This window comes from Ursus maritimus, unplaced genomic scaffold, assembly GCF_017311325.1.
Source record: "Ursus maritimus isolate PB19 unplaced genomic scaffold, ASM1731132v1 scaffold_19, whole genome shotgun sequence".
NCBI classification, from domain to species: Eukaryota; Metazoa; Chordata; class Mammalia; order Carnivora; family Ursidae; genus Ursus; species Ursus maritimus.
Window position 1 is genome coordinate 14,788,662 of NW_024424341.1, and position 9,907 is coordinate 14,798,568.

Consider the following 9,907-nt stretch of genomic DNA (forward strand, 5'->3'; position numbering starts at 1 on the left):
GAAGATATAACACCAGCTCTTCATAATCTCTTCCTGAAAATAGACGAGAGATACCTCCCACCTCCTGTTATGAGACCAGCATCACCGATACCAATGAGCCCAAAATTTTGGTGGCAGTAATGGTGGTGACTTCTCATAGATCATAAAATCCATTTTCTACAGATACGTCAAGGCTTTACTTCCAAGGTAGAATGGCACAGACCCACCCTCCCTGGGTACTGTGTGTCTTTCTAAGGCGCTCTAGAGGGAAGCACATATGATACTTGGTTGTTGCCAGCCTCCCCAGGAAACAGAGTGAACTTGAAGGTCAGGCATCACCATCCCTAAGATGCCAGCCCCTCCTCCTTGGGAAAGTCTCTTCTCTTCTTTCCTTTCTTTCTTCCTTCCCTTCCTTCCCTTCTCTTTCTTCCCTGCCTTCCTCTCCCTTCTTTCCCTTCCCTTCCTTCCTTCCTTCCTTTCAGATTGATTTATTTTAGAAAGAGAGAGAGCATGAGCAGGGGGAGGGACAGAGAGAGAGAATCTTCAGCAGACTCCCTGCTGAGTGCAGGGGGGCTCCATCTCACGACCCTGAGATCATGACCTGAGCCAAAATCAAGATCAGATGCTCAACCGACTGAGCCACCTGGGCGCCCCAGAAAAGCTTATTTCTGAACCTTGCTCCTGGTCCCCTAACTTCAGGCTGGCCTCCTGAGATTCTTCTCTCATTTTTTACTTGTCAGAGTCTCCTAGGATCCCCCCCCACCAATAAACTTCCTTTCTCTCCCTTTTCAAATTTCCTAATACTCAACAAGCAGAGAAATTTAGTTTATTTGAATCCCTAAGCCTCATTGCACAACCCGAAAGTTCGTCAATAAAATGTCCCCAGGATGAAGAGCACTTTGCCCCTTGATGAAGATTTCTTTGCCCCAGAATGCAGAAGCTTTGTTTTTGTCTCATTTGTTTTTAGTTTTCACTTCCTGTCCCGCTTCAGTAGTAGAAAGACGCACAGTGTAAGTTTTGCACACTACTCGTCAAAAAACCAAGTGCACAACACGACAGCCCACCTTGCCTTTCTTTGGGGTTCTGCTCCAGGTGTATTGTTAAATGCCCTTTATCTTCTACTGTTCACTAGTTCACAAGCACACCTTTTTTTTTTTTTTACCCCCCACTCCCTTGAAAATCTTAAGAAAAAAATATACATAATTGAATTCTCAAAACCAACTTAATGTCCATTTGTATCAAGACAGACAAATGCACACAAAAATTGACGAAGTACTCTTCGGTTTTATGAAAAAGAAGGTAAACAAAAAGACACTTCTACTTAGCATTCTTGTAGTCTCAAAATAACGTATAGGACCGTGGCCACTTCCGAGTTAGATTTCCTTCAAGCCATGGTTACGCCACAATTTTATACTGTGATGGGCAGTGAAGATCCAAAGGGGAGAGACAAAGCCTTTCCAGAAAGGTCTTCACTAAAGACACTTACTTTCCACACACCCAAAATAGTTTACTAATGCATTCTCTTTGCTTATTTTCCCTGCCTCCATTTCCAAGTCTGAGAAAAGGCTTGCCCTCCCTTCCCGAAATTCAGTTTTGCAGTTAAACCGCATGAATGACTCTAGCTGGGAATAAAAAGGGTAGTAGTGAAAGAGGTACTAATTATCTTCTCACCAAGCTTTCAGAAACTCCACCGGGGGGCTCATCCCTCCCTACTGAGCTGCCACAGACCCCAAGATTATGTTGTGGACGCTGGCCTCAGAAATTCCCTCACACGGTTCCCCTCCCGCACCCCCTGGGTAACAGCAACAATGGGACGGAAGCTGTGTAGGCAACTAAAAACCCCGACCTACTGGTTTCATTTCAAAACACATGACCCACAAAACAACAAACCATGCACGAGTGCGGCAGATGAGGGCTCCTCATGCCTTCCAAGGAAATTACATAAAGATAGAGGAAAGCATGGAAAATCGAATCCGACACACCAATGAAATTACACACTGGCACTCATCACCACGATCAACCTTCTGTCTCGATGTCCTTCCCTCTAATTCGAACACCACGACTCCTCCCACAACTAGTTTACTGGTCTCCTACATCACACGGGGTTGGCCTGGCGCGGAAGCTCTCAAGGAGACGGTGCCAGTGGCAGGAAGAACTGCGGACCAGTTCGCTGGCACTTCCTCAGCGGACACTGGTGTCGCGGCGGTCACGTGGCACGGAGGGGCGGGAGGGCAGAAGGGGGCCGTGTGAGCAACATAACCTTTTCCTGCGGGTAAAATCGTCTCAAGCTCGGGGCATCGGAGTACTGGTCAGGGGTGTGTAAGACCATCAAAGAGGGAGGACAAGCTTCTGGGTGCAAACCCTTGCAGGTTGGGTTTTCTCGGAGCGCCTGTGTCTGGAAGCGCTTCTGCTCCTTCTCTTGTGTCACCTTCTCGGAGAGACCTTCCTTAGCCTCTCTTTCTAAACTCAGTACTTAGTTAATGCATGCAGGAATCAAGAAATGGAGCCCACACCTGAGCGGAGTTTCCTCCTTTGTCATGGGGAGAGCCACTGGTCTCCACAGACCTTCCCTCAGCCCCCATGATGTGCTGGCTCAGAGAGGAGTTCTGGGGGTGCAGTGCGGAGCCAAAGAGGGGAGCCGAGGTGAACTTTCCGGGAAGGAGAGGATCCCAGAGGATTAGAGATAAAATACTAAAAATACCTGACATGGAATAACGCCTCGATAAGATAAATAGGAGTCTTTATTACCTCTTAAGGGAAAGCCCGAGCCTGGAAATCTACGCAAATGAAACAAAGAAATTATCTTGTGCATAGAACATCTCAAGGGTCCTCATTTTGCCCAGGACTCTGCTTTTCCTCTTTCCATGCACAGCCCCTCCTACCCCATCTTCACCCCCGGACACATTTGAAGTATGATTCCGTTCATAGAACTTCCAATTCAGGGTACCAAGTAATGTTAATAGTAAGAGTAAACATAATTAGTGCCTGAGGAGGACAAAAGGAAAACAGGATGGCTCTGGCCTTGAAGATTCTCTTTTTAAAAAGATTCTTTAAAAAGCCCCTCTGGCGGAAAGCAGCAGCTCAGAGGCTCCCCAGAGCAGCTCCCATCAATGGCCCCCAAAGTTCTGCCCCTCCAACTACAGGGAGAGGCCCTGCAACCCACCAATAGGCCACTTCAGGCTGGTCTTGGTGATGATGGGTCCAGGAGAGAGAAATGATGTCCTCAGCCATCAGTGGTGGTAGACAGAAGACAAAAGCTTTGGTGGAAGAATTTGGACAACTAAAAGGAAAACATCAGTGGCATGTTACAGAAGAGAAAGGAGAGGACAAATGGGGCCTGGAGAGGTCTGTTTGTCTCTCTCTCTCTCTTTTTTTTTTTTTTTTGGTCGGAGAGAGCGTGTGAACACAAGCAGGGGGAGCAGTAGGCAGAAGGAGAAGCAGACTCCCTGCCGAACAGGGAGCCTGACGCAGGACTTGAGCCCAGGACCCTGGGATCATGACCCGAGAAGAAGGCAGACTCTCAACCGATGGAGCTACCCAGGAGCCCCCAAATAAACTCCATTTTTAAAATAATTTCAAGTATGTCATCTAAGTAGTACATGCATTTAATTAAAACTTAATTCTGTCAGTGCTTTGTAAGTAACTCAAGCACTAGACTTGTAACAACCCTCTAAGGATATTGGTTACAACCTGGATCACCGTTTTCCAAAGAGAAGACCGCGGGTTCCATGCCGGAGATCTCTCTCCAACACCCTTCTCCTCCCGTCCCTGCTGCAACACCCCCAGTCAGGCGGCCACCTGGCACTGCCCTGGGACCCGGGTTTCCTAGCCTTCAGCAGCTGCCAGCGTGCTCTTTCTGCAAAGCAGATCTGTCCAGGCCATTCCCTGAGCTATACTCCTTCCTGGGCTGTCCCGCTGCCTCCAGGATCAAGGGCACATTCTAAGCATAACACTTGGGATGAGGCCTTCAGAGTGTGTTCCCTGCTTCCAGGACTGCCAGCCACCGCTTTGCCTGGTGCCCTCTGGGGTCAGCCACAACCTGCAGCTCTCCAGCAAGCCTCCCCACCTTCCCCCATGCTCTTCCCTATCTGGAAGTTTCTGCCTCCTGTTTCTCGGCCTACAAGCCCCCGTGTCCTTCATCCTCAAAGGTAATGTCACCAAAATCTTCCCTTTATTTTTTAAAGATTTTATTTATTTGAGAGAGAGAGAGAGCATGAGCAGGGGGAAGGGGGAAAGGGAGAAGCAGACTCCCCACTGAGCAGGGAGCCCAAGTGCCCCTTCCCCCTGGGGCTTGATTCCAGGACCCTGAGATCATGACCTGAGCTGAAGGCAGAGGCTTAACCGACTGAGCCACCCAGGCGCCCCCCAAATCTTCCCTTTAAATTCTTCAAGCAGCTGGTTGCAAATTCCTCTGAGTGACCCGAGTGTGCTGCAATCCCTTCTAATACAGCATCTTTGGTTTAGGGTGTGATTTTTCATTTTATTTCTGTATTTCTTAAGAGAATGTGAGTTCCTAGAAACCTCATCTCATTTTTTTTTTTTTTACTTTCCAGTGCCTAGCAATGTGCAAAGCAAAAAGTAAGTATTCAGTAGCTTCTTCCTCAGTGAACGAGTGAGGGCACGGTCGGGACCCTGCAGGTGCCGCAGTGCTCTTTCTGCAAAGTGAACCAGACCGCATCTCTCTCTGAGCAGCAGTTCTTCCTGGAATCCTCCTCTGGTGATGATATTACAAACAAGAAACAAACAAAAACGAAGTAGCAGCAGAAGGGGAGAGTGAGGGACTCTGACAAATTACTTATTTGCACTGAGTTTCTGTTTCCTCATTCGTGAAACACAGGTGCTGCCCGGTGAGCTCTGAAGGAATCTTCCAGTTCTCAATTTCCAGCTTGGCGGGGCTCCAGGAACCACAGGTTTCCGGAGTCCTGGCGACTATAACCTGAGTCTTAGCACCATCTAGTGATAAACAGGCCCAGTAGCAGCGGGGACGAAGGCTGGGGAACCGGGACCATAGGCATGAGAAGGAAACCCCGAGCTTAAATATTGTAGGAGGCAGCAAGAAATTAGGTCAAATGTGAAGTTAAGCCAAGAGGCCTAACTCGGGTGACTCTGAGTCCTTTCCCCGGGTGATGGAATAACTAATAAGCCTCGGAACATGGGAGAAGCAGCCAGTCAGGATCCTTAAAACACGAAAAAGGCTACAAAACAACTCCTGTGTGCTAGGGTCCTCTTGTTCTTTTAAGTTACTGCTTGCTGTCCCAATTAAATCTTTTCCTTGGGAGGAAATGTACTTTTGAAGCACCTATGGTGTGGAACTCTAAAACCCCCCAAAAAGTACAAATTATTCAATTAAGTGTTTGTATGTATTTTTTAAATGTCTTTTACCTTCATCAGAGTATGACAAGAAATGTGAGGGGCAGCTGGGTGGCTCAGTCGGTTAAGCGGCTGCCTTCGGCTCAGGTCATGATCTCAGGGTCCGGGGATCAAGGCCCGCGTCAGGCTCCCTGCTCAGTGGGGAGTCTGCTTCTCCCTCTGCCTCTCACCCCTGCTTGTGCACGCGCGATCTCTCTCTCTCTCTCTCAAATAAATAAATAAAATCTTAAAAAAATATGGTAAAAATCCAAATATGGCCAACTAACATTACAGAAAATATTAAAGACAATCCTGAGAGAAACAAAACAATCACAAGAACACTAGTGCGTACGTCATGCTCGTGCACACGGTCCCATTTCACCACCCTGATCTTTGTTTTCTAAATTACCTTAGAAATTGGTCAAGAGCAAGACTCAACCACCCGACTGAATAAATAAACACAGTTTTAAAAAAAAAATAGAAACCTGACTGATGAAGGATGACGCCGGGTCTTTGCTGTAGGCTGTGTCCCCGCGGCCAGGCTCCCCAGAAGGCCTTCTGGGCAAAGCAAACCATGGGAAGTTGCTTTACAGACACGTGAGGAAAGCGGGGCCTCTGAGTGGAGAGCAAGATGCATCGGCCCTACATTTAAACCATCTCTGAAGGCAGAGCCCATTGGACAGCATAATCACATTCGCGAAAAATAACCAACATCTGCAGAGCGCCTGATTCTAGAAACCTGTTCTTAATACATCCTCCCTCAATGGGGTTTGGTAGAAGCCCACCCACTGCTTATTGACTGGTACCAACTTACCTCACTGATACGCAGTAATGAGTATTACACGACACTCGAATCCACATGGGATGACGTTGAACCTGGACCATTCCGAGTGTGTGCACACAGACGCAGAGGGGAAGGGGGGCTGCCGGTGCATATCACCTCTGGGTCCCTCCTTGGGAAATGTATCATCTAGAAGCGTCTGGAAAAGACAAAAATTGCACACAGAAAACCGAGTTGACCTTCTGCGTGGAATCGGATGAAAAGGGCAGGATTTGGAGGCAGCTTTGAAGAAAGGGGGTGACTGGCTGGGTGCAGTTGGTTCAGGCATTAACAACATAAAGGAATGTAACAGGAGTGACGGACTCAGGAGGCAGTTCTGGGCCTGATTTTTGTGTTCTACCTGCCATCGAACATATGCCCTAACCTGCAAGCTTGCTGGAAGTACCTCTCTTATGTCTAATACGGTTACACTAAAGACGATGTGTTCTCCTTGGACCAGCTCAAGTCTACCTGATAAATTCAAAAAGAGTTTCACACATAGAGGCTTGGAAAACAGACTCCGGATAAATAAAAATTTTAAATTCAGAAGTGGTCAAATAGGTTCCCTGAGCACTGGAGGGGGGGAGGTCCATTAGCTCGAGGCCATCATCAGCTTCCTCATAAATTCCGAATCAGGGAAACCCTTGCAATTAATTTCATGGGGATTTAACATATATTAGGTGATTGTGAATCGCTGGTTACCTTCCTTCCAAACGCGCACCCTTTGAAATGTAAATGTGTTCTTTATCCTCCCAACTCCCCCATTGTTTTCCTCCTGAAATTCCATTTGGAAACAGTGTCTATCCGCAGACGCGCCATCATTACCTCTTTTTTTGGTGGTAAGTACGCTCTGCTTAGAGGCTGTTACAAGAGTTATCTTCCCTGTAATGAATACTCAGCGATTCAAGCCTGTCTTTTCAGCTTGCTGGATGCAAGTGTCCCTTGATTAATGGACCTGTCAGCTCCATCAGCAGCTATCATACAACAAAGGCTCGGCCTGAAAAATGTCACTTCTTATCCTGGTTGTCCAAGCACTTCTGGGTTATGGGCGCTTGTGCACCCACCGGACGTCCCCAGGATTTCATCTTGGGTTTGGCTAATCATAAGGGAAGTTACATTTAGATAGATAATTGAATTATTTAATGCAATAGGAAGAATTTCTTTTGTTCAAACAATGGGCTTCACAGGATGGAGGGTCTTCTTTTTCTATTTTCTCATTTCTGTCAGCTGAACTGTTGCCTGTTTAGATCAATGTATAGATCGATATACACAGCACACGTTTCTCTTTCTTCTCCTCCATTCTGCCTGGAGTTAAAGCCTTGCAAGAATAGAGCTGCTTGGGAGGAAAAAAAAAATCAAGTCCTTAAATGAAATTATTCTGCGTTAGTGAGTCAAAGCCATGGAATCAGTAAAAATTAAGGCTGTATGCTTTGAAAGTCAATTTTGCCTGTGCTTTTATGTTGTTGGGTTCCATTTCAACGTGGGAATCAGCTCTTAGATTATAAAGGAGCAGAGGTATGGGTGACTCTGAGCTTCTAGACAGACAATATTGTTTTTATATTTTTCTCAAAGATTTTATTTTTAAGTAATCTCTGCACCCAACGTGGGGCTCGAACTCACAACCCCGAGATCAAGAGTCACGTGCTCTAGCAACTGAACCAGCCAGGCGCCCCTAGATAGACAATATTCTTGAACAATTATGTAACTGTCTGGGTAGAATACATTTCAAGGGGATTATGAAGACCAGTGGTCCCAAAGTTATAAAACAGTGGACTACCTCCATGTGTTCCACACTATACTTAGTAAAGAAAAGTAACAAATGCCATGCTGGGGCCCCGATATAACAAGGAAAGCAAAAAACACTTTCTTTCGGGGCGCCTGGGTAGTGCAGTCGTTAAAAGCATCTGCCTTCGGCTCAGGGCGTGATCCCGGCGTTCCGGGATCGAGTCCCACATCGGGCTCCTCTGCTGGGAGCCTGCTTCTTTCTCTCTCACTCGCCTGCTCTGTTCCCTCTCTCGCTGGCTGTCTCTCTGTCACATAAATAAATAAAAAAAAAATCTTAAAAAAAAAAAAACACTTTCTTTCAATGTCTGGGGAGGGGGGGATAGAAATATAAAATGCAGGTCTCAAAAGAAACAAGGACTAGAGGGGCGCCTGGGTGGCTCAGTTTGGTTGAGCTTCTGCCTTCGGCTCAGGTCATGATCTCAGGGTTGGAATCGAGTCCCGTATCAGGCTCTCTGCTCAGCAGGGAGTCTGCTTCTCCCTCTCACTCTCCCTCTGTTCTCTCTCTCTCTTTCTCTCTAATAAATCAATAATATATTTTAAAAAAAGAAACAGGGGCATCTGTCTTTCGCTCAGGTCGTGATCCCAGGATCTTGGGATCGAGTCCCGTGTCAGGCTCCCTGCTCAGTGGGGAATCTGCTTCTCCCTCTCCCACTGCTGCTCCCCCTCCTCGTAATCTCTCTCTCTCTCTCTCTCTCTCTCGCAAAAGAATAAAAATCTAAAAAAAAAAAAAAGGAAACAAAGACTAGAGTAGGATACATAATTTCCATAACTATAAAAATCTAAAATGTCCTTAAATAATAAGAAAGGGAATGTAAGCCTCGAGCCAAGACGGCTAAACACAGCAGCTCATGGAAAGTAAACGCAGGGCTGGCAGGGGCTGGATCAGCCTGGCCAAGCTCAAGGACTAGCAGACTGGGACAGAGCAGGGACATCTAGGTCTTATACACACCAAATTTGAGCAACATCAAGACGAATGGTCAAAAACCCGATAAAGAACTGAGGACAACATAAGGGCACTGCAGACGTCATTCACAGACATTCAAATGGCGTTGAGTACAGTGGTTCTGCACTAACTACAAATAAGAAGACCCTCAACTGAATACAATAGAAGGCAGCTCATTGAAGATACTGCAAATACACAGCTTACATGGAGTATGAAGAGATTTACACATGCTTTCAAGTTTATGCTAAAATAAAACCTTAGAGAAATCCATAAAGTCTCTGTAGCTGACATTTTTGTTACATTTCTGTTCATAGTTTGTTACGCCATTCTAAAAGAGCAGCTGTCTCTTCTGCTAGATATTATACAATACCATCAAGAAACTGCCAGGGGGACACCTCTAAATCTACGAGCACACAACACGGAGTACTGCCTGCTGACTGTGCCATTCAACGTCCTACCGTCTGCTGACAACTTAAGAGGACTATTCCTATTTTCTTTCATATTAGCAACCTCATGCAGATACTGTTAGGCTTCTGCTGTTTCCAGTGGGTGGATGCCCTCTGGTTTCCCGGCAAGCCGGTCTGAGAAATTCTGTAATTCAGCAAGCATTATTCCTGGTTTCAGTTTACTGTCTTCGGGGGCATTACTCACATCTGGAAGAATTACCCCAGGTTGCAATGGATAATTCAAATCTGAGTCATACAAAGTTTCTAATCTCCTTGTTAGTCTTCAAAAATTTCTTCTCCATAACTACCATGTAATGTTCCTAAGGGGTAATTTAAAAGGGGATCTAGCTGTATCCTCAGTTCTATCCTTTCTTTTTTTTTTTTTTAATGATTTTATTATTATTATTATTATTATTATATTATGTTAGTCACCATACAGTACATCCCCGGTTTCCGATGTAAGGCTCGATGATTCATTAGTTGTGTATAACACCCAGTGCACCATGCAATACGTGCCCTCCTTACTACCCATCACCGGTCTATCCCATTCCCCCACCTCCCTCCCCTCTGAAGTCCTCAGTTTGT